This window comes from Pteronotus mesoamericanus, unplaced genomic scaffold (genome assembly GCF_021234165.1).
Source record: "Pteronotus mesoamericanus isolate MK-2021 breed Mesoamerican mustached bat unplaced genomic scaffold, CSHL_Meso_final scaffold_85, whole genome shotgun sequence".
Classification (NCBI taxonomy): domain Eukaryota; kingdom Metazoa; phylum Chordata; class Mammalia; order Chiroptera; family Mormoopidae; genus Pteronotus; species Pteronotus mesoamericanus.
In genome coordinates, this window is record NW_026555329.1 from 22620065 (window position 1) to 22646659 (window position 26595).

Genomic DNA, 26595 nt, shown 5'->3' on the forward strand with positions numbered 1-26595 from the left:
ACTAAAAATGTATCCCTAAAACGGGAAACTTAAGGCCTAGACTGCTAGGGCCCCAAGGCGGTTCTTGAACTCTGTCACATGTGTTACCATCTGACTACAAATGAGATTATTTCTGAATCATTAAGAAGTTGGATAGCTTGCCTTAATAGAAAAAAATCAGTTGAGCTAAATCAGATCATCATTTTAACTCATGGGTCACCATGGAAGCAGCTAACACAAGCTACAGAAAAAGATCATTATGTTCTTTGAAAGCGTTATGCTTCAATATGTGTGTTTCCAATCTGTCCCCATCTTGATTTCATCTCCAAACTGGAATGGGACATATTAAAAGGTTAATATGGTTAGAGATGTTGAAATTTTTAAAATGATGGGTTTTTTTTAAATATCAAAACTAATGAATAAAAAGGAATAATACTGTAAAAGAAAAACATAAACTAACACATTTCAAGATTTTGATTACATTAATCCGCTAAACTCCCATTCCCTTCCCTTCACTCATTCCCATCCTGCACAACCTACCCCACTCTCTCATCTTAGTCTCTCTGACTTTTGCTCCTTGTTTTCTATTTAAGTTCTAACTCTTTCATTCTCTCTATACTCTGGAGACTTTGTTGTTCTTATTAAATAACTTCATGGCCTCTAGCTTGTCTGTAAAGCTAGGTAGCTTTATTATACCCTCTAGAGAAAAGAGAACTCTGAAATTGCTTTTGAAGGTTTTTTTTTTTCTTGTGAAGTTTCCACATCCCTATTTAAAAAGGCAGGAAAACAAGATATTTCAGATATGTTTGTTAGTAAAACTATAGAGTGCCTGATACACACACACACATACACACACACACACACACACACACACACACACACACGATTCCATAAGGGAATTAATGTATCCATATGTATGAATAGATATTGATAGATACACACATACCTGCAGACAGATACAGACATTGATACAGACATCTGTAAATATATGTATGAGCTCAGTGAAAAGTATAGAAGGAAACACACCAAATTCTGTGTGTTACTCAGCATTAACTCTGCCCTAAGAGGGTGTCTCAACTAAGCACAGGTTAGATTCTAATTAAGTCAAATGAAAAGGATATCATCATTCTTTTTTTATGAGAGCAGAAAATAGCTGAAGATGTCTTTAAAAGACAAAGTCCTCTGCTCATGATCAAAAATTCACAATTTATCACAAGGAGATTAGATGCACTCAATATTTTTAAGGGTTTATGTGCCCTTAAGGAAGTGAAAGTAACACTGAATATAGGTAATGTGGATGTGAAACCACCCACACAACTGAAGCAACTGAATTATAATTATAAAATATAAACACATGGGCCTCGGAAGTTGATGAACCCAAGCACAAGAAATACAAATAAAATGACACAAAGGCATATCAATATCATATTGCTTAAAACCAATGATAAAGAAAATATCTAAAAAACCCAAGGGTAGGGAGGAAAGCACTTTAAAAGAAGTATGACAGCAAATATTTGGAAACTAAACAATGCAAAAGGAGAACTAGAAAGTATCTTGACTAAATGAAGATAATACAAAATATCAAAATGGCAGGATATTAAGTAGTACTTTAATACTACTTTTAAAGTATTAAAGTACTTTAATACTTTAGCTGTAGAAAAATTATAGTACTAAGTGCATATAGTAGAAAATATGAAAGGTCTCAAAGCAGAGAATATACCTTAAAAATACTGGAGAAAGAATAGCAATTGAGACCCCAAATAAGCAGAAGAATGAAAATAATGAATAAATATCAAAGTGGAAATAAATGAAATAGAAAATAATGAAGAATATCAATGAAACTAAAAGCTAGTTTTCAAAGAAGATTTAAAAAAATACAGCTCTAGACAGATTGATAAACATGCATTGCCAATATTATAAATGAAAGCAATGATATACTACAGATTCTACAGATACTGTGAACAACTTTATGCCAATAAAGTCAACAACTTAAATGAAACAAATTCCTTAAAAGACAAAAACTACCAAAGCTCACTCAAAACAATATTTTCAAAAAAGCCAGAATAGGGCAGTGCCTACTAATAAAATTAAATTTGTAACCAAAAACCTTATGAAAAAGGAAATTCCAGGAGCCAGACAGCATTACTGGTGAAGTAAACCAAATATTTAACGATGAAATAATACCAATTCTACAGAAACTCTTCCAAAAAACTGAAGAGGAAGGACTACTTCCCAACTCATGATAGGAAACCAGCATCATTCCAACACCAAAACCAGACAAAAACATTTCAGGAAAACTACAGATCAATTTCTCATAAATACAGATGCAAAAATTATTGGCACATTTTTAATAAATTGAATTCAATAATATATAAAAAGGATAATAAATCATGAAAAAGTAGTATTAATCCCAGGAAGGCAATGTTGACACTCAAAAATGGGCAATTCATCATTTTAATATAGACTGGTAGAAAGTCTCACAAATGGCTCGCAGTGTTGGCCACTTTCCAAGTACTTATACTCTTATTTAGTCCCCACATCTTTAGTGCAGGCTGCATTTGTTGACTTGTATCCAATAAATCACATACGGCAGAAGTCCTGGGACCACTTCTGAGAAAAGATTATAAAAGACTACGACTTTGACATGTACTCTCCTCCTCTCAGGCCTTCCCCCTCAGATCACCAGGTCTGGGGAGAGCCAGCCGCCGCAGGAGATGGCAGCCCCGTGGAGCGGCACGTGTGCACCAGGACTGGGGCCCCCAGCAACCACGGGAGACGAGCCTGCAATTGCCACCACAGGCCTGGCCTTTGCTTGACGAGAATCTCCTGAGAGCCCCTGAGCCAGAGGCACCCAGCTCAGAAGCACCTGGATTCTAATCCCACAGATATGTGAGGTAAAATAAATATTTGTTGTTTTAAGATGCTAACTTTTGGGGTATTTTTTTATGCAGCAGTAGATAACTAATACGCAGATCTTTTCAAAATCATACAATCATCTCAGCAGACTCAGAAAAAGCATGTGACGAAATCTAGCAGCCATTCATGATAAAGACTCAACAAATTAAAAATGAAAGGAACTTCCTCAGCCTGATAAGGTGCATCTACAAAAAAAACTACAGCTAACATATAAGTTAATGGTGAAAAATGCAATGTCTTTTACCTAAGAAGAGGAACACATCAAAGATGTCCACTCTCATCACTTTGATTCAACGTCGTATTATAAGTTTGAGACAATGCCAGAAGGCAAGAGAAAGGAAATAAAAAGCATTCACATTTGAAAGGAAAAAATTAAAACCAACTTTATTCACGGAAGATCAGTATAGTCTACGCAGAAAATCTAATGAAATCTATGCCGCCCCCAAAAAAGACCATAGAATTAAGGCAGAAGTTTATCAAGGGTGCAAAATACAAAATCAATATGCAAAAATCATTTGTATTTCTAGATACTAACAATAATCAGAAAAACATAATTTACAACTTCAAACAGTATAAAATATTTAGTAATAAATCTGACAAAATATGCGTAAGATCTACATACAGACACTACAAAACAAGACTGAAAAGAAGCAAAAATTAAAGGGTAAGAAACAAAACACAGAAACCAAATCATGGATCTTTCAGTTTGTTAAGACACTTTCAGAAAGAAGCTAATCTCTATGTTTCAGCCATAAATATTGTTTCTTACTTAACCTGAAGGAAGATTTACATATCCATATATAAATCAAATGAGGTGATAAATGGTTATAGAATGATAATATAAAGGAATATAAATGGCAGTTGAATTGATACATAAGTAATGGGAAAGTGGTGACTATGTTTTGACTTTAACTCCATCTTTAAGAGTAGCACCAGGAGGCCCAAATCCCACAGAAACAGCTCTTAGTTTTGCCAAGAAAAATGTGGTACATTCTTTTCGTTTGATTGTTTTATTTTTTATTTATTTTCCTTTTTATTAAATTTATTGGGGTGACACTGGTTAACAAAATTATATAGGTTTCATGTGCACAATTCTACAACACATCATCTGTATACTGTATTGTGAATATGGCACATTCTATTTGGCACTACATTCTTTTTTTTTATATGAGGTCTCTGAGCTAGCTTAGTAACATGGGCTGTTTTTTAGATAGAACACTCTTTTTTCTAATATTTATAGGGAAATATATGGTGAAAATTTTTTCTAGATATATGGGGGAAATTTTTACTATAAAGCATAAATTTTCAGCACATGTACACCAACACAGCCACAGCACAAAATATTAGCAAGGGCTAAATGACAAATGTCACCACATGTCTACAGAGCAAAGAAAAGCTGGAAGGACATCATCAAAGCTAAAAGAATGAACTTAATTCTTTTTTTAAAGATTTTATTTATTTAGTTTTAGAGAAGAGGAAAGGGAAGGAGAAAGAAAGGGAGGGAAACATTGTTGTTGGCTGCTCCTCACATATGCCCTACTGGGAACCTGGCCCACAACCTAGGCATGTGCCCTGACTGGGAATCGAACCAGCGACCCTTTGGTTCTCAGGCCAGCACTCAATCGACTGAGCCACACCAGCCATGGCAAATGAACTTAATCTTTAACCATTTTGTGAAATCATATAAACTCAAATAAGCCTTTCATTTGCTGCCCTTCATGTTCCCAATTCTGACAAAACTGAGACTCACAAGGATGTTTAACTTTAGGAGACAGAGATACTCCAATTGAAAACTGTGATAACTCTCTGAGTCTAACGATTTAAGCAAGAGAAATTGTTACAAAACCTACTCCAAGTGAACCCTCATCTCCTTCCTCATGCCTTACATTAAGGGTCATATATTAACATTTTTTTCAGTCAGGTAGCCTCTAATTTAACGGACCTGATGCTGGCATGCTTGATAATTCTAAAAATTCAATAAAAACTATGCAACAGTGGGAAACTGGCATCTCTAAGAGGAAAAAGCATTTCAACAAAATTTTCTGAATTTAAAATATTTCCCACATTCTTAAGCATTTCACATTTATCAGTTTTATCATCTACTAGCAGGTGATGACAAAATACAAGTTGAAAACAACCATTAACATAAAATGAACTTAGAAACAGTATATTTATGTGGAAACATGCCTGTGGTTGTGATTTTACTACATTCACAAACACATATCTTGCTGGTTAGTTTCTAGTTCATATAAAAATTTTAAAATATATTAATATCGCACAGTGGTTTCCCGGTACCATGTTTTCCAGGCAACCCCTCAGCAGAACGCACGTGCAGTGTCTTCCTGCCTGGCCCCACGCAAGCAAAGATGCTCTCCCCGGCACTGCACCCTTTTCCTGCAGTGTCTTGCTCGGTGCCTGGCCCACATGAAAAATCAATAAGGTTCTTTGAATTCATAAACCCGATTTAAGAAGTTTCGTTCAAATTAGTAGTTTTCATGCTCTCTTGTTCAAAAGGGCAAAAACTTGGAATCATTACCCAAAAGCTATTGTCCCAAAAACAGCAGATTTGACACAAAAACAATAAGCATATATATACATGCATAAAATGCTAGCAACAGAAGTTTTTAAACTACAAAATGACTGTGATCAGCAGAAGGCTAACATGACACTCAGTGTTCCCCTCCTTGGAATAACCCTCTCCCCGTTTTTGCTGAATATGATGAGAAGCTTTAACTCCCATGATTACATTATGCGATAGAGCAAATGAGATTGCCCGGGGTGGGCTTGACCTACTCCAAAGAGCCCTTTAAAAGCAGGGAGTTTGTCCAGCTAGTCACAGAAAAGAGAAAGATGTGACCTGGCTGGCCTGCAAGAAAGGAGCACTTCATGGCACAGCCTGTGGGGCAGCCTCCAAGGCCTGAGAGTGGTCACTGGCTGACAACCAGCAGGAAAATGCGGACCAGAGTTCTATAACCACAAGAAAATAAGTTCTGCCGACAACTAGTGAGCTTGTAAAAAAATCCTGAGCTCCAGGTCAGAACCACAACCACACCCGATACCTTGAGTTCAGCCCAAAGAGACCTGGCGCAGAGAAGGCAGCTATGCACTGCCTGGACTTCTAACCTACAGAAACTGAGACAGTAAGCTGGTTAAGTTTGCAGTGACGTGTCACACGGCAGTAGAAAACTAATACACTCACTTTACTGAAATTGCTTGAAGCGCTCTGATATTTGAGCAGAATGTTCTTAGGAACATGTTGCAGATACCACTTTCTGAATTTGATACACTGTATCAGATCCAGGAGAAAACAAGTGATGACTCTATGACCATTGTCAATAAATGCCCACACACTGAGACTTTTCTACCTGGTGCAACTCCATCAGCATTATAAAGCCCGTGAGTAAACTCTGCACATAATTAAGTTTATACACAATTTATGCTTGTCTCCACTTCAGGGTTTATATGCATAATACCTGTGCCAGCATCTGCTTTGTGTATGCATCTTCATCCAGGAAAGTAATCTATACTTGAGTTTTCCACATAGGGCAAAGTGACTGTTCTGGAAAAGTTTCAAGTTTCCCATCTTTGGGACAAACAACTTAAACGTGACCTGGTCATCTCTGTTAACCAGAAGCACAAGAGAAAGCAGAATCCAGGCCGTTCATAAAGGTGCAAGAAAGGAATCAGCCATGTGTCTGACCTCATGAGCTTGTCAGGCAAACCACCCTGCAGACCCCAAATTGGATAAAGGAAGGTTTGGCCTACAGCAGAATACAGGCAAGATAAAAAGTTAGAATTATACTCATTCCCTCAGAAAGCTGCAATTTCTGGCAGCTCGTACAATAAAATCATTGAAGTGTCCAAGGTACATGAAGAAAAGAGTGAACAGACTGCAGTGCAGGCAATGAGAGACAGTTCTAGACACCAGATTACACTGGTGCTATGCCTTTGCGCTTAATCTTCACTTGAATCCTTCCTTCAACCTGTCAGCAACCTAAATAAATTTTTACCCTCCCCAAATAGAATTTTTCTTCCCACAACAAAATGCTTTTTATGGTTGGTGCAGTAGAAGTCTTGATGACACATAAAACCTCATACTATAAGAAAGTAGAGGGTAGAAGCATGGTGTGTCCAGTTGGAAATAATTAATGGGAACCCATAACCTCAAAGCGGCAGATTTTTTCCAACCACCAAATAGTAGCCCTTTGATCCACTTGCTGACTTTCATGTACACCCTGGTGCCCAGATTCTGGTCTATGTTCCAATTCTCCACAATGAAAACAGAGGAACCCAGAGAGATCCAAGATGGCAGAGGGATAAGTGAAAGCTACACTGACCTCCTCCTAGGACCAATCTGGAATTACAACTAAATTGTAGAGAAATCATCCTGAATAATCAACTGAACACTAGCTGGAGAGAAGCCTTATAACCAAGGAGAGACAGAAGAAGAACCCTTGGGAAGTGATCTGATTCCAGTTCACAGGGCAGGAAGCGCAAAACAGCTGTGAAATAACCAGCTGTTACCAGAAAACTAGGATCCCTTCCAAAATACAGGGACAACGCTAGAAGGACAAAGGAATCTGCCTATCAGGACTCTTAGCAGGCTAAACCGTGATTATATATTTAAGCATCAAAAGGAAGATAAAATTATAGTTAAATGGAACACGTTGAATTATTGAAAAACTATGAGTTTGTTACTATTTCAAGAGAGAAAAGTTAATATAAAGGGCAAATGGCACTTATAAAAGAAGGATGAATACTACAGGATATGGTTGGTTTTTTAACACCATGGAACTGTGAGCCAAGGATCAAAAGTAGAAACAGCACCAACAATAAGAATGATTGATCCGAGCCTGGAGAGAGGGTCCAAGCAGCACAAGTGTAGCAAGATCAGCAGCACAGGATGTTCCAGTGATGACTGACCAGGTCAATACAGCTCAATAAGAGACTAAAGGGTATGCAATGTCACCTAAGCAATGTTTTACAGTGAATACATATACCAGGTGGACAGACACCAGAATAACTGCAAAGAGAACTTACACGCAACCATGTAAGCATTTCCAAAAGCATTGCTTTGAAAATAAGTTAAATTTTAATAACTATGGGAAATTTAACCCTTAGAAACTCAACTTCACTGCTAACCAGTGACTCAGATATGAATCACTTTGGAAAAAAGCAGCCAAGTCCCCAACAGTCCTCAACTCAGACCCTATAACCCTGGCTGTTCTGAGAAGGCACTGTGTTACTTGTAGATCTGTAAACATTACACAACACCGAGACAACTCAAAAATATTATCACTGAAGCCCCTGGAAGGTATCTAAATAAGTAAAGCTACAATCCTAGGAAGGCATACAAAGAAATATACAAATGATATTGAAATTAATTAAGTCAACTGAGTTGGTATTTAAAATAGAGTAAGAATAGTTTAGTGACCTAACTTGCAATAATCATATTTGTGCATGTTTTCTTTGTTGAAGGTGTCTGAAATAGGTTAACACAATCAGTTACATTAAATTCGTATTTGAAATTAAAGAAATTTAATTGTCAATAATCAATGTTGAAACAATTGAAAAAATGGTTTTCAAAATTATTAACTAGCTGTATATATTTTTAAGGATGTGGGCACTATGCCAAGCACAAAAGTCACTATCTGTGGATTTTCCAGACACAGAAGACCCTTGAACGTTTCATACACCATCAGCTTTCACTATCCTTTACACATTCTTTGCACCCTCAGCATAAGGCACACCAACACCAAGCCATGGACCAACAACCACGTTATTCAAGGCTCTTCTCAAAAATTACCCTTGTTGATTAAACCCCGCACACTCAGACAAATCCCTCATTAAGAATTCACCTCAGTGACTGTGCATGTATTCCACTCCAATATTTTGCATACCCTGGGTTGTAATTATTCTTCGGGGGATACTTTAATCTCAACAACATGACTGTCTCCTCCAAAGGGCAAAGGCTGTTTTTTTAACTATTTTATAGCTCCCAAGAGCATCCCTTCCTTCATATCTCTGCTTGAAGGGTCTGGTCAATGTTTTTTTATTAACTTATAAGGGGTTTCCATAGGTTAAAGTGGAAATCATAGGTTCAGAAGGACACCTTTGGTTCCTCTGCCCAAAGCCACAGTAAGCGCCTATCCTACCAGGACTGCCCGAGATCAACGGGCATTCCCACAGTGATAGGAGTTAAGGATATAAATAGTTTCTCTGTGGCTGCATTTTTTCACACTTCCTTGTTCCATTTAGAAACTGAAGTGACAAAATTTGCATAAGCAACGATGTCTCCTGGTATTTGGAAACAGATAAAGAAAGGAGATCATCACGAATACCAAAATAAATCCCCGAACTTCTTTTTTCCAGTAAACGCAATAAATAGAAGCTAGAATTTTAAGCAAGGTTAGAGATGGACACATTCGGGAGTTCATCTGAATCAATTATTCTGGTTCAATCATTATTAACAGGGGTCTGTACACAAGCTGGCAGACTCAAAATTCAGTAAAAATTGTTACAAATTCAAACAGTGTTGCAGGCTCCAAAAGTCACAGTTTGACCTACAATTTTAGCTTGAAGCTATGTAAAATCCAGACAACTGTCTACCATACTCACAGCAGTGGATTTGAAAGAGCACGACTTAATTAAGTTACACTTGGCATTCATTTCAAATGAATTCATTTGGGCTGAAAATTGTCCCTTTGAATCGCCCATTTTCTGTTGATTGGCATTTTACTGAGTCAGAACGTGATCTTCTTCTCTACCTCCTCACACTCTTCATGAACGCAGACCCCAGAGAAAGAACTCGTTGAAAGGACTCCAAGTGGATCCACAGAAAATATACATCACACATTAAGCTAAATCATGGTCTTTTGACATTCGTAACAGAAGTATTCATCGCAAGTCCAATGCAAAACTGAAACAAGCAAAAACCTTGCCATTCCAACAACCTCTTACACTAGTTTTTCCCTTCACCCATTAACCAGTGAGGGCCTGATGGTTTTCTCCTGCTCTGTAACTTCTCCAAAAACCTGTCCCCAGTAAAAAACCACCATCAGTCATTTATAAATTTTTGAACACGTATTAAATGAAAGTATTATTTCTCCAAGAATTATTTGAACTTTAAGCAATATAAAAATAAAAAGCTTCATCCCTTGCAAAAGAAATGTCAGCTATTAGGGGATAGATGGACAAGGTATTTGGGGTGGGAGCAGGGTTTTCTAATGCCAATGGCATCATAACCCACAACAGTTACCTTCACCTCTAACCTAAGCCTGTAAGATCTAAAAGTATGCTGCCCTACCCTGACCAGTGTAGCTCAGTCGGTTGGTTGTCATCCCACAAAGCAAAAGGTCACCCGTTCAATTCCTGGTCAGGGCACATGCCTGGGTTGCAGGTTCGGTCCCTGGTCAGGGCATGTGAGGCAACTGAACAATGTTTCCCTCTCGCATCGATTTTTTCCTTCCCTGTCTCCCTCCCTTGCCCTCTCCCAAAAAATAAACAAACAAAATCTTTTTAAAAAATTTTTTTTAAATAAAAATATGCTGTCCTCTCTTTGTTTATAGTCTTTCCTTTTTTCTTTTCTTGTGTGTATGTGTGTAGAGGTGTGAGTGTGACTGACTAAATGGGACAAAGACACAGGGTGTGTTAGCTATATGTATACACAGGGCTATATACATGAGCGTACTTTTGCTTATAGCTTTGTTTTATCAGACCAAGATCTTACCGCAAATCACCTTCAGAACATTAGCTAATACACAGGCAAGCCTGCTGCTCACCTAAGTCAGAACTATGTGACTTAAAAATAAGTCACTTAAACCCTCCAGGTCTCAGTTTTCTCATCTGTAAAAGAGGCAGCTGGATTAAGAAGCTCTTAAGATCTTTTACATCTTGACCGTTCTACTATAAACTCCAGGCAGTGGTTTGCAGCTGGTAAATGATTTTAAACAGGTCAACTAGATAAAGGCAGACACGTAAATTCACTTTGTGCTTCCTTGTATATTCCAGTTCCTTTAGGATCTCAGGGTTCAGAAAGGAAGCAGACAGGTTCGCGCCATGAACACCCCTGAGCGCCCAATCTCTGCGAGTCTTCCTCAGCTCTGAGATCCCAGCACTGCTTCTCAGGGCCGGAGGCCTAGGCCTCTGGGCCGAGGAGTTATTTGTGAGCAGCAGGGTCCAGCAGTCACATCGTAGGTCATTTGGCATCCTTGGTCCTGCCCACTAAATATTAGTCATGCCTCTATGTCACTGTTATTGTTACAAACAAAAATGCCCTCGCTGAGAATACATCATTTTTAGATGGTACCTCAAAATTTATCACTTAAATATATGCTGTTATATACTTTCATAAGAAACTGTGAAATTTTCTTTCAGGCTTTTGGTTAATTTTGCTGGGGCAGAAGGAGGTCTTTATTTTGCTCTGTTTCTCACATGTTCATCATATTTCTAGGACCAGACTGTAAACAATAATCATACCTTCCATTTCTTTAATGTCCCCAAAGCCAAAAGACAGCATGAAATGCGTGTTCTGTTAATATTTACTCAAAAACAGATTCTTTAACTTATTATAAGCCTTCCCCTTTAACTAAACACAGGCCATTTTTAAAAGAATCAGCCCTAAGAAAACTACATAACAATGAGGTAACTCCTGAGCCTAGATCTTTTCCAGTCAATGAAAAGGCTTTCACCAGCTGTTCCCACTCACCAGAATTCAATGTCTATTATTGTGATTTAATTTAAACATGCTTATTTTTCTACTGACCGGTTTCTTTGGGGTCTGACCTAATTTTATTGAAATCCTGAATCCACGGCTAATGGACACAGCTGAATGGAGAACCCTTGAGGACATTACATTCCTTTATGCTGCCACCTCAGTGACTGTAGTTTGTTACAACCCTGACTGGGCTTCAGTGCTTACTTACCACCCAGAGGCTGGACAACTGTTTTGCTAACTCTATTATGATATATTTAGGTGGTATTCCCAGCTGCTTATATTTTTAATGTATATTGTCAAAATAATTTTATTTAGTTGCTTTCTCTTCTGTTATAATTATACATTTGATTTAGACATAAAAGATACAGTATTAATCATAGGCTCCCAGAGATAGATGCATATATTCATTGACCTTTAGGTTCTTTATTTCATCCAAGCCATAGTGATAAATTTAACATTAAGTTCCATGGTCACACATAGTAAAAGTAGAAATATCATCTCTATTGTTAGTTGTGGCCTAAATAGTTGTTTCAGAGTGTAGTTATCTTTGGGGATCAAAATTTTATCTGGAATATTCTCTAACTCCTTACTGGTCGCAGACCAGCAAACACTGGCATCACCTGGGATTTCAGGCTCCTCCCCTGACCTTCCCACCGTTCCACGGAGTCAAAACCCAAATTTTAACAAGATCCCCAGAGGATGTGTGTGCACGTTCAAGTTTGAGGCACAGTGCTCCAAACTGTGTAATGACAGATTCTGCTACTATGGTCAAATAAGGAACTGAGATTATGAGAAAGGTCAAGTCTTTCGGAGGCAAAATTTGCTTCAGTCTCGGGTACAATATGGCTGATAATCATTTCAATATTCCTTGGGTAAATATTTCACTCAAATGACCCACAGAAAAATCATGGCAACTTCAAATAATCCTTTAACATAATTTTGAACCTGAAATAAAGCTTGTGATAAGGTACAAATATATTTATAGTGGGTACACCCAATATATTTATAAATTTTAAAAACCAGTAAGATTCGAGTGAGTGAGGAACAAAAACAGAAGAATATACATGGGTTATAACATCATATATAACATTACTTCCTGCATGAAAATTTGTGGATTTAGGGGGGAGATGGAAGGGATAAAGGGGATCAATGGTGATGGAGGGAAACTCGATTTGGGGTGGTGAACACACAATACAACATAAAGATTATAGTATTATAAAGTATTAAAGTATTATAGATTTGTACACCTGAAACTTACATAATTTGATTAACCAATGTTGCCTCAATAAATTCGATAAAAGAAAAAGAAATTTATGGATTTATATGTTTTAGTACAGAAACATTGTTTTGCCATTGGTCACCATATCTATAAAAAAAATTACATGTTCAAAATTATTCTAAAGAGAATTGAACCCAGAATCTTGCTTTGCTCTCTATTTACCAGAGTTTATTTAGCAGCTTTGAAAAGGAATAGAAGGAAGTCACTTCATGATCCAGAAACAACATTTTAAAAGGATTCACATCTGTGAAGAGTATAGTGTATCCTAAAACAGCTCCTCCTCTGGGTGGGGCTTGGAGGGAAAGTCTTCTGTCTGCAAGGCATAACTGAACATTCGCCACCCCATACTGGACAAAGGATATGAACCCCTAACAAAACAGAAGGACATGGCAACTCTGTGGAAGTCCAGATCACTATTTCCACTAAAAATTTACTGAATATCCCAGAAAGGTTGAGCGGGGAAAAAAAAGAAGAAAATATGTGAACTTTTCTGACTCCCACTTGACATGCATAATTGCGTGCCGGTTAAAATCTGATCACGAAAAAGAGCCAGGAGTGTAGCATTCACATCCTATGGCCAAATGAACATATACTGCCGGGGAGTAAAACAGAGTGGACATCTATTATTGTCTCTCCTACCTATTTATAGCCAGAGGGCCCTAACGTGGGGAGCATGCAGTGAGAATCCCCTCACACAACAAGGGAGTGGCTTTGTTGCCATTCCACAAAGCACAGCCTATTCTAACCCACAAAATTCCCAGAGCTGTAGTGGAAAGTGGAGTACCCATTCTTGACACAACAGAAGAATCGAGCTACAAAGTGGCTCACGCTGCATGGCCAATTAGTTTCTTCATCAAGACACGCTATTCCCTTAAAGCTCTCATTCTAGAAAAAAAAATTCTGTGCCTGCAAATAGGGACTCCTGCCTCCCCCGCTGTAGACTTTCAGGTTTAAATATAGATTTTCTTTTCATTAGATTTTTATCTTGGGCCCTCCTTGAGAAGGGGAAACCGATGCGTGTTTTCACCGTGCAGAGGTGTGAAATAGCCTGGCAAGGGGGACTGGCCAATATGAACTACAGCAATTTAAAAACATAGACTATGTCAGAAACACTAATAACGAATAACCAGATCAGGCTGAACTCAGATTCACAGACATTTGAAATTAATTACATGGTCCAGCATGCTTTCTACCTGTACACATATGCTTAGTGTTTGAGGGTTTTGTTTTTTTTTTAACACTGCGAGAGCCAGAGAAGCTGTCATTTGTCTCAAAAGCTGTGCAATCAACAGTCTCAGGTGTCTTCTGAAATCTGTTTTGTTTATCTTCTGAATTTTACTGCACCACCCACAGCTTCTTTGTACAAAGCCAAGTTAGTTGTTCCTTCATGTTATACCTTTCAAATATCTGTAGCTCACTATTCTGTCCCTCAAGTAAGATAAAGCATCCAGAAGGCACAATCACATTAAAAATGGAAACTGAAAAGACACTGCTGGAGATACTGACTGATCCATCAGGACCTGGATTTCTTTCCCCTGGTAACCATATGAACAGCATTTAAAAATAAATATTACAAATATTTTTAAATCCCTTTCCTGAAGGAGAAATAAAATTGTGTACTATCTTTTTACTCTGAAACAGATGGCTATATAAAGACAACTCACATCTCCTCACCTATAATAACCATCTTTTAATAAAGTTCAGATGCATTATTAATGCTTAGGTAATAATTTAGTAATTAATGTCATGAGTGATGTTACAAAAGTTTAAAAGTTTAATATTTTTATTCTCATAAAATAAATCTAGATGCAAACTCCACCATAGAATTCAGAAAAAAGTAGAGGGCATCATTCAATGCACGACTGACTTTTGAAGCTCTTAAATTTTTCAGAGAATCATATATGGGTCACTAACCACACAGAGCTTATGAAGAGGGAAGAATGAACCATGGGGAGAAAACAGAACGCAGCCTTCGATGCAGCTTTAACAACTGGTCTATCTATTGTAAAGAGCTGAAATTTCAGCAATAATAGATTTGGCAGCCATCCATTAATAATAAAGTCCTAACTGATTTCATGAGGACTGGTTCTATAAACCTTTCCTGTGACAGAGGCAAGTCAATAGTGAATCCTAACTGAGATATCCAAGGTGAATAGAGCAGAGCAGTGGGACACACACACCCTGCTGCTTGTCTGCCACCTGAAAGCAGCCCCCAGTGCTCCAGCAGCCTGTCACTGTCATCTTTGTATTTTTAGCGAGATCTCATTTAGCTGAGGGATAAACAGCAGGGGCAAACTTGTAGCTGGGCAGGAGAGGAAGTCTATAGAGTATCTCCCCTTCCGAAACCTGTCAGGCAATAAAGAAAACGCTGGAGCATTCTTTCACATCCTCCTCTTATACACTCAAACCCAATAACATTAAGAAATTGTCACGTACTTTCAATAATCAAGCAAACTGGAGAAGGAGCTTAGGCAAGATACGATGCAAGTTGATAGAAAAGACAGGTGGAAGTTCAAGATTACTATACGACAATGACAATGATGAGGATGGCTATTATTGAGCTCTTACATAACAGTTACTGTGAAAAAAATGCTTTATATGTAGTTTCTCAATTAATCTCTACAACAAGCCCGTGAGGTACTATTATTATCCTGATTTTACAGATGATTACATTGAGGCATATACGAAATAAGTAACATGCCCAAGGCTACACAGAGACTGAACAGAGGAAACAAGATTTATCCTGGGGCCCAAGCTGTTGACCATCAGGCTGTCTTCCTTAGAACTTCTAGCCTGAGAGAAATATGCAAATGACAGACCTGAGCTGCAACACTTCTCTCATTTCTTCTGGCAAAAAAAAAAAGTACTTTTAAAGCTCAGCAAAGTAACTGGTTGAAGGTTTTCTGATCCATCTTTTCCCTCTGCTCAATTTCCATCACCCAAATTTTGCCTATCAAAAGTCAGAAATGAAAAGCTAAGTAGTGGTGGTGGAGGAGAGAAAGCATACGATTCATTATATAGGACAGGTTGATCAGGAAATGGGATATGAGACATTGCCAGTTGATTCTTCCTCCTCCATACAGGTTTGTATCTCCTGACTCCTTTATGAAATGTTAAGAAACAGCAAATCAGCCAATGGCAGATAAATGATCGGCTCTGGGAACATTACCTGGGCTTTCTAAAAAGGAACCTCTATCAGAAAAACCAGAAATCTGAGAAAGAGAATGCTATATGATGAAGTCAGGCTTACCTCATCTAATGGAAAACTTCTTAATATGACATTCAAGCTTACACCCTCTCTCATTCCTCTCTGTCTAACTCAGAGGATAACTGGAGTTTTCAGATTGAGTGTCCACAGAGAACAGCCACAGGGCGTGAAAGAAGGCTTGCAGTGGGCATCAGGAGACTCTCCCATTGGCTGAACGGGTGATGATGAGAGCCAATGAGATCATGAAATTGCTGAAATACCTGCCAGTTCTAGGAGTCTCTGATTCTGTAAGAGAACCTCAGTAAGATCAGTCTTTGCTTATAAAGTTAGATAGAGTAAGGTACTAGAAGCAGAGTGGGTGCAATTCAATGTTAGTGACAAAAGCCAAAGGCCAGCCTTCTGCTTAATATTTTAAAGAGTTGTTGCTCTCCATCAGCAAAGAACTGACACGATAGTATAAGTAGCCCAATTACCATGCTCAGTTACTGGGCCACGTAAAGAATCCACATGTAATATATTCATAGTTCATCTCCTCAGAGCATTTCTACCCCTCATACCTTGCCCCTACCAACAAGGCTTTTGTTTTTAGTGTCTCCAAATTACCTATTATGGTGTTCATATGGAAACTTGATTTAGTGAAGTCACATAAAGGTGGGGAGGCAGGGATCGCTGTCTTTTCCATGTAAAAATCAAAGCATGCATTAAAAAGGAATAAAATTCCATTATGTACCACAACATGGATGAACCTCAAAACCAAGCTAAGTGAAATAAACCAAGCACAAAAGGACAAATACTGTATGATTCCACTTCATATGATTAAAGGTACCTTGACTAGGCTAATTCACAGACACAGAAAGGAGACTGGAGATCACCAGAGCCTGGGGGGAGGGGTAATGGGGAGTCATTATTCAATGGGCAGGGTTTCTGCTTGAGATGATGAAAAAGTTCTAGACATGGATAGCAATGATGGTAGCAAAACACTGTGATATACTTATTGTCAATAAATTGTACTCTTAAAAATGATCCATTTTGTTATATATACTTTATACTACAATTTTTTAAAATGATAAAAATCAAAGCATATACTATCTGTTTCACAAGTGCCCAAAATGAAAAAAAAAAGCATATCCCAAAATTTTTCCTCGAAATATTTTAAAAGGAAGCAGACTGTAAGCTCCTTGAGGGCAGGGGCCAGATCTGTTTTACTTACTGATACACAGTAGTTACACTACTACAGAGTAGACTCTCATAAATGTTTGTAAGTAAGTGATTAAACAAAAATAGACAAAGAGCTCCCCTAAACGGGAAACAGAATATTCAAAAAGTATTAAATTTATTTATTCATTAGAAAGTTTAATGGAGCAAAATCCAGAGAAAATACCAATGTTACTATATCTAACATGAAGGAACTATATCTAAGTTCCTTCAGTTCAAGGAAGGGAGTGTAGCTATTTCATCTGTACTTTCTCCAATTTCTTACACATGGCAGATGGCTAATAAATGTTTGTACCAAGAGGAATAAAAAAATGCATGATTGTAAACTCAATGTTATATTACTGTTCTTCTATTTATTCCCCTTTAAAAAATTGCTTACTTTTTGCCAATGTACAACTCCTTCTGTCACAGGGCAAAAGAATAAACCTCACAGCTTAAACAGAGTGAAGGTAAAAATATAAATAGCTAGAATATATCACTCTCAGAAAAAGAAACAGCAAATGTGGGCACATAACCTTCTGATGAGAAAAAGAGTTCATTTAAAAAAAAAAAACAACTTAAAAGAAAAACTGAAGTATGGGAAATAAAAAATAATTTAAAATGTCAAAATAGAAGGAAAACCTGAACTCTCTTTGAAGAAAATTCAAATATTCATTTCCAAAAATCAATGTCCAACCATTACAATAAACAATTGAGTATATACAGAAACAATATTGAAGGTTCTTCCCCCCCCCCCAAAAAAAAATTCTAGTTAACCCTAATATATTGTCAATATTTCTCTCAATTAGCCTATCAGGTAATCAGGTGTTCTTCCTTAAAAATGCCTGTGTCACAAAATTATATACAACTGGCTTATGGCCAGCATGCTACAGCAAGTTCTGATGATGTTTTCACTTAATATTCACTACCTACACCACTTATATTTTACAGGAATTACTGAGTTAAATATACATAAGGAGAATATTTTAAAAGCAAAAAATCAAATGCTGACATCCTTAACATTCAGCAGCAATATAACAGATGCATCCTAATAAATTCACCAGGACCATGTAATGTAGTAGCCTCACTTTGAACAATATTAAAACATGCCCTTCAACTTCAACCAACCCTGCCCACTATACCCCGTGCCAATTAACAAAGGAAATAGGAATGCAACCTCTGTAGGTATACCAAGGTTTACATTTCTCTCTCTCGATTGTTATCTTCTGCACGGGCTGGTAAGCATCGTTCTGGAGTAGCCTGCCTGCTGCCCCAGTCCTTCGTGCATGCAGGGGTTCTCCATTTGCATCCAAAATGCTAATGGTCCACTACTGGAGCCAGCACTTCAGCAGAGCTGCATGAAGGATCATCACTTCCATACATGAAAGCATAACCACTACAGGTGTAACGATGCAAAACACCAGCCCACTGACCTCTGCCAGGCAGCACACACTTAAAGCAGGTGCGTTTCTGTGCTCCAGGAGGGGGCAGGGAGTGGGATGAGCAGGGAGGAAGCCCCAGGTCCTTAACATATCAGAGATGTTTATCCCACTCGGATCCAACCCAGCTCATTCATAGACATCAGTTTACCCAAATGAGAAAAGTGGTCTCCCGTCCTTCACTAGCTTGACTCAGAGGGCATGCAGCCAAGCCTAGCCAGGCAAAACAATCTGTAAGACCCCTTTAAGCTATAATAAATAAGACAAGTTTCAGAAGAAATAAGACTCAGCTATGGCAAGGAAACACAGTCACGAAAGCTTTTCCTCGTCTTATCACTGCTACTGGTGTTTACAAACTACAAGCAGTAGCCTCCGGAGCCTCGAGACTCTCCCATGAGTAACCTCCTGTCAGATCCCTAATTTAAATACCCCCTTGATCAATCTGTTGACGGTTCTGGCAGTTAAATGGAAGGGAATGAGTAAAATGACATGCATAAAATGAATCCTTTTCAAGTTGTAAATGAGTGAGTCAGGATTCAGACTTGCCGAGATGTTCCAAATTAAAAACCTTGCTCTAATTTTAAGCATGCTCCCTCTTACCGTTTCGCTGTTGTCTCCCTCAGGCTCGATTCACCTGGAACTCTTTTAACATGTCTCTAGCAATGTGTTTGCACCAGGCCAGGCGCATCCAGTAACTGAATTCACATCTTTCTGCACTAGCAAGCTGAAATGGTACGGCCGTACTACAACCAAGACAGGGGGAAGCAGAAGGAAAAAAAAAAAAAAACCCACACACACACACAGAGCCCAGAAATCACCCCAGAGAAGCTCCTCTTAATGCAATAAGACAAAAAATGGTTCAGAAGAACACAAAGGACATGGTAACATTCAGTATCAATAGCTTTAACAGTTCATTTTCTTTCCCCCAAAAAATCTAATTTTTTTTCCTCCAAACACGATGGACTTGCCTGTGGAGTTCCCAGGAAGGCAGAGTAACCGGGCTCTGCAGCAGCATTGCAGCCAAAGTAACTGTGCATATGCTGTCCAGGCAATTCACAGCACACTGTCTCTTCAGAAAGATATTGATTTGCAATGCAGGGCTGCTTCAAAAGAATACAGAATTGGAGCCAAACGGCTAATGGTGATTGCATAGAAGGAAAAACATTTAATCAAGGGGATGCACCTCATCATGTTCAATTCAATTTTTTAAAAGCACTGGAGGAAGCCAGTAAGTATCTTGAGTGACAACCCCATTAAACAATAATCTGAGGTCCTATAGAAGGCCAAGTTCAGGCTACCATCATTCACGCTGCAAAAGCGACTACAATGGTTTAATGGGTCTATGTGCATATATTTGTCATACGCAAATGGGGCATAATGAGAACTCTGATAATGCACCAAATACGTGAGGTTAAAAAAAAACGCACAGGTAGCATTTATGAATTAAAATGATAAAATACAGTTATCAGCCTGCAGAATTCTGGGTGGATTAGGCTCATAACACTCTCAAAAGTAAAATACCAACACCAACCAGATCTCACCGTCCTTAAGCTAATTGTGTCAAGTCATGCCACATGGTGCTGGGTGGCAAGGAAGAGTGCCAAACTGCTACTCTCATAGCGACCCCTACAGGAGAGTGGTTGATGAACAATTTATCCTTGTTTTAAAGTATCTCCTGTCCTCAGAAAACAGAACTGCAAAAGGATATAAATTAGATTAAGACACAAGGAAACAACTGAGGAATAGGCAGGAAATTTTTTTTAAAAAGGCATAAAATGTGACCTCATACATATTCAGTTAATTAAGAAATTAAGGTACAAGAGGAGGTAACTATTGTGTCAGTGATGAGTGGCCAAAATTCCCATAGCTCCCAGGACTGAGTGCACACTTACAAATTAGAAAGCTCAGGGAAAAGCATTTTCCCTTCACATCCTAATTGGTTTAAAAGAATTATCTCCCCCATCCCCCATTTGCAAACCATCTTTACTTCACCTTCATCCTTCTGAGTGACACTGTGCACACACACACAAAAAGCTCACTATAAAATCTTACAAAAAGTTCTTCAAACACACATATTATGTACACCCTTCTTCACCAAAGCCAAGAGAGAGTTATCTCCTTAATATCTGGAAACTATTAAGTTATATGAACTCATTTCTGTGTAGGAAACTTCGTTTCAATAATTCTTTCAAAAATCTGAGGTTTTGTTTATGATTGCTCAACCCTCCAGCCTTCAAAGACTCCTTTCCCAGAACCAACAGCCTTCTTATTTGAATCACTTAGGATTTAGTCACATTCCACCTCATAAAACTCTCCTATGTTATTGGCATTTTCCCCATTTTGAGGCCCTTAAGGAACAAACAGTATCAATTCCATCTTTTATTTCCCCAAAGCACATGACACAATGCTAGATATCTAGCAAATATTAAGTAATATTTAACAAATTAATGAATTTCACAACTATGTATTTTAGGGCTTTGATAATCTCCCCTCCCCAATCATTCAATGTTCCCTGGGGAAAATCTACATTAGAAGTGTTATCTTCAGTCACTTAATTTAAGTAGTTTCTATTTTCTACAGAGTTGGTGGATAAGAGTATGTACAGCACTAGTATCCATTAAGCTATCCTGAATAAAAGCCAAAAAACTTAACACTAAGTTTCTCTTTTATTCTTTCATTTATTCATTCTAAAAGCACGTACTGCTGTGCCCAGCAATGTGAACAACCATGTTCTCTACATTCCAAAAACCCCAATCAGTGCTTAAAAATAAAGCAAGTGACCTGACCAGCATGGCTCAGTTGGTTGGGTGTTGGCTTGCAAACCAAAAGGTGGCCGGTTTGATTCCTGGTCAGAGCACATGCCTGGGTTACGGTTCAAGTCCTCAATTCGTGGGCATGCAAGAGGCAACAGATCAATGTTTCTCTCTTACATCAAGTTTTCTCTCCCTCTCTTTCTTCTTCCCTTCCCCTCTAGAATCAATAAAAGAAAAAAATATTTTAATTTATAAAAGAAATAATAAAACAAGTAATCACAATACACTGAAATGAGTGTTTTCAGAGCACTTTCGTTAGATACAAATAACGTTCTTTGGGTGGCTCACAGAAGGCTTCATGGAGGAGGCAGCACAAGCTGAGGCTTCCAGGCACTGCCCAGGAGGGGACAGGCAGCTGAGGAACAGCAGGACAGCCCTCAGGTCGGAGGCCTGACACTGGAAGCTGTCTGAGGAACCACCGAGCAGTGCACACACAGTAGCAGCTGTGAAGGCTGGGGGAGAGGTGGCCATGCCAGAGCGTAACGGGCACTGGGAGCCCTGCCAGGATATTAGGCATTTTTTCCTTCAGGAAGCTGCCATTTAATCCAATAGAAAGGCACTAACGGACTGACAGTAGAAGAGTGGTTGGATGGGACTTTTCATTTTATAATGGGGTAACTTAGAAATGGGTTGGAGAAGAGAGCAAGGGGAGGTGAGGGGGCCACTTGGGAGACTACGACAATAGTTCAGTCAAGGCCCTGAGTTAAAGGAGTAAAAGTGGAGATGGAGAGACAAAGGAGGGGAGAGACATTCAAGAGGAATGACTTGTTGAGTGACTGGACATGAGGTCGAATGGAAAGGGGAAATCCAAGCTCCACTCTGAATTCTTGGCATAATTAGGTGAAAGGTGGGATCACAAACTAAAGGAGCGGGTACAGGAAGAACCAAAGTTTGAGGAGGAGGGGGAATTATCTTGAATTCCATTTTTATACATGCGGTGTTTTAGGTATCTATGGAACATTCAAGTGCACATATAAGGCAGGCACCTATCTAAGGATCTGGAGCCCAGAGGAAAAAAGGTCAGAAAGTTCACTTATGTGTCGTAGGTCAGGGTTTCCTACGTTGAGCTGTGCTGGGACTCTTGTTCTCCTAATCTGTTGAGGACATGCTCTCAGAGAAAAGGGACGAGAAGGATCGGGAAAAGCCAAAGGAAAACATGGCCTCCGGTAAAACAAAGGCACCTGCCATTAGTCCCACCGAAGCAAGAGGGCCAGCTTTGTGTTCATCTGGCGGACGTCACCAACGGAGGCCCAGAGAGGAAGGGCTGCCATTTATCCTGGGCACCCCCTGAGCAGGGAACCCACAGCATTCACCACACTAAGCTTCGGGCACAAGGGACAAGTTTCCTTTTCCACAAAGCTGATTTCTGCCTCAGGAATGTTTGCCTTTGCTGCTCTGTCTGCCTAGAATGTTCTTCCCCAGCCAACTCCTTCTCATTGCTCAGTTGGATCTCAGGAATCCCTGCCTCAAGGTCCTGCTTGGGCCCCCTCTTCTGTTGTTGCTCCTCCCTCCCCCAAGACATTGCACTGGTTTGGCTTCCCTACAGACTTGGCTTTATTGATTTGTTTGTCTTCCTCCCCCACTAGGATGTAAACTGCCCAAGAGCATGAACTTCTTTGCATTCATTCTGTGTTTGTTTCCCCAGCCCCCAGAATGGCAGTCAGTACTTGTTGTGTAAATAAATATTAGAAGGAGATGCTGACAACAGTGGCTCAAACTAATTCTTTGAACTCCTGTAGAGTGGATATGGACAGGGAGCTTGAGAAATGTGTGGAGCAAAAAAAAAAACCGTGTCAACAAATGTATACAACTATGCAAGAAGTTTGGCCGCAGAGCAGAAGTATGGGCCCTAGAGGGCAAAGCTGCAAGAAATTGCTCATTGTGCTCACATCACATGGGACTCACAGTCTGCTCCTCTGAAGAATATCTTCATTAGGGGACACTGACACGCATGTGGAAGCACACCACAAAAGAGCAATAGGAGAGGTTCAAAGAAAGCCTTCATCTTTAAAGAGAAGAGATAAAAAGTATTCTGTGAAAATAGCATCACAGTGGACATAAAAGGAAAAGCAGGAAAGAAAACTACTGACAAAAATGCTAGAATCTGACATCTGCTTAGGTCATTTTTGCAGAAAAATTAAAATTAATTTCTTGAATTGCCTGCCTTTATATGTGATGTTCAATAATTCTAAAGAGTGTTATGCACCTCCCTCACTTTTTAAATGGATTATAATAAACACAATCTGATCTTCAACTGAGGATGGGGTCAATGAGGAACGTTACTGACAGCCATCGGGGTTCAACGGAGAGCACACAGCGCCACTGGGTGCCGCTCTCCGTCACTGGCGTTTCTCTGCTTCGTTTTTTTATTGCTCTCTCTTCACCATTAGGCTTTCCTTCCTGTGAGTCTAAATGTGCCTCCTCCTTCTAACACCACCACACTCTTCTCAGTCCTGCCACAAACTTCTTCAACTGTCCTTGTATGCGCAGCTAGATAAGGAGACTTATTAGAAAACTATGTGAATAGGAGTTTGAGTTAATAGATGGGTCCAAAGCAGAGCTAGGAACTTTCTCCTGAGTGGAGAGATACTAGCCTAGACATCCACCCACCATAGGCTATGCACTATAGACCCTGTGGTTCTTCTCATTTGTGCAAAAACTCTTGTGACACATCAATCTATCTGGAGCTATCTCAGACTGACGAGGCTAGATGGGCCATACCGCCCCACCTCAGGAAAAAAAAAAAACCCCCAAACCCCCCCCCCACACACACACACACAAACAAAAAAAACAAACCTGGAAAGAAAGAAGTAGAGAAAGGCTGACTGAAAAAGGAAAAAGAAACATTAAATAAGAAAAGTTCAGAAAATAGGAAAGAGGTAAGCATAAAGACTATTTTATGCATGTAAATCTGATATGTCACCTACTTTATTAATTTCATTAAAACTTTAAGCTTTTAAATAGAGAAAATATTTTACTTTGAAAAGTGATAGAGAAAACATAAAACTCTCCCAAAAATAGTTTGAATTTGAAATTATTGTAATTCCATGTAACCCTAGCAATTTCTTTCTATTGTGAACTTTTACAGTGAAGTGTTCAGGATATGACTGATTAAAATGTTCATGATATTTTAGAAAAGCTAGACTCTAATTTTTTTTAATAAACCCTAAAAATTACAGGACTTAACTCTTCTCTATAGATGCCAGTCATTACTTACAGTCCTATAAATTTCAAAGAAATCTCAGATACTTAAAATACTCTCTCAAAACACTCTGAAGGAGTTAGAATTAAATGTTTAAAAGCCGTTATTTAACCACAATACCAAAAATATCCATATGTCATTCATGGCGTTTCATATTTTATCAATAAACACATGTAATTCTGTCACAGCCTGATAAATTTGTTCCTGAAAAAGACTACATTCTGTTACATTGTACCTTAAAAACAAGAGGGCTTAGAGGGAAAATAAGATTGGGAGCAGATCATTCAAAATCCTAACATACCCAGAACACTAATTAAAAACAAGACACTCTTATCAAACACCCAAATGGGCCACATGGTCTTCATCTCTTCCATCCCCACAGTGCCAACACTAGGACTGACACAGGACAGATGTTCTATTTTTATTTCTTGGCTAGAGATATATCCTGGGTTGGGGAACTGCAGAAAATATGTCCAGGTGAAAAAAGTTCAGTTACAAACTTCCTATAGGTTGGAAATGAAAAGTCCAAAGACAGAGCTATAACCAGAAAACTTTAAATTATGTTAGTAAAAAGCCTCATAGAAGGTTAACATTTATGAACCTAATAATAGAAACAAGTAGATGCAGATTACAATAAAAGGACAGGCTGTGCCCTGGCCAGTGTTTGGAGTGTCATCCAGTACACCAAAAAAGGTTGCAGGTTCAATCCTCAGTCAGGCCACACACTTAGGTTGCAGGTTCGAACCCTGCTCAGGCACATATAGGAAACAAACGATCAGTGTTTCCCTCTCACATCGATGTTTCTCTCTCTCTCTCTCTCTCTCTCTCTCTCTCTCTCTCTCTCTCTCATCAATAATATCCATGGTTGAGAACTAAAACAAAAAAAAAAGACAGGCCTCATTTTTTGCCTACATTTCAAAAGCCTGAAGTATGACACTTCTATCCAAGGTTTCAGCCCACTCCTCTTTAGAGAACAACTTTCCTCCTCCCTGTATGTTGTGTTTCCTGGTTGTCTGCCCTCAATGACCCCAGGTAAACAATGTATCTACACCTCAGTCTTTGCTTTCCTCAGTTTAATTTCTAATCCTTTACGCAGAAGACTTGTATTTGCATTAAAACATACATTACATGGTTTCTACATACATATGCATAGACATTTATGTAGTTATTTATTCAGGTGATAGGTAAAACGCGTGGGCATTTCCATAGCCCAGTGCAGTTTTTCCTATTCACGCCCCTGCAAAAACACAACTGGATTTTTGATGCAGTGCCATGTCCCATGTGTGAAACGAAGCAGAAGGCCGAGATGTACAAGGGATTTTACAATAACCACATTCACAAAAGAGCAGTATCAGAGAGTTCCCAATGTGCAGTGCTCATGTGATCTGAGAAATGTGCATTAGGTCATAAGGCTTCAGTGGCAGACACAAAATCCTTGGTAGCCGCAAGAAGGTAGAGAAGACTCCGAGAACAGGTGTGAGGACTTCCCCTCCTCCTGATGTTGGATGCCACTGAGCGGAGAGCAGACAAACCCAGGACCATCGCAAAGCTTCTTCAGGAGCTAAGGCTCGTTTTTTAAAAACTTACCTGTTTTTGAGTTAACTATGAAAAGGGAAGACAAGGTTTTCTAGTTCAGGGGTATAAGTCAGCATTATTGCTTTTAGGCACTTTATGCCAGCTTTGTGAAATTTCACTTAGAAAACCAGGGGAAAAAAACCCAAAAGGAAGAGCACTTCCCACCAAACAGACAAATAAGAAATAATTATGAATTTACATTTGACATTTCTATATCTAGGAATTCCCTGACACTGATCTAGTATGTACTTTAAAATAGTAAAGTAAAAAGTAT

General features: G+C 38.8%; 1 protein-coding gene across 2 annotated transcripts in view; it reads right to left on the reverse strand.

Annotated features, from left to right (window-relative positions):
* CDK14 (cyclin dependent kinase 14) overlaps positions 1-26595 on the reverse strand; it is a 537382-nt gene that overhangs the window by 409805 nt on the left and 100982 nt on the right. The window contains exon 1 of one of the 2 annotated variants that reach the window (XM_054564178.1): positions 19332-19421. The exons of the other annotated variant lie outside the window; for it this stretch is intronic. The gene's annotated coding sequence lies outside the window, so the exon portion shown is untranslated. Of the gene's footprint in view, positions 1-19331; positions 19422-26595 lie in introns of those variants that run through there. 2 annotated transcript variants of the gene reach the window in all.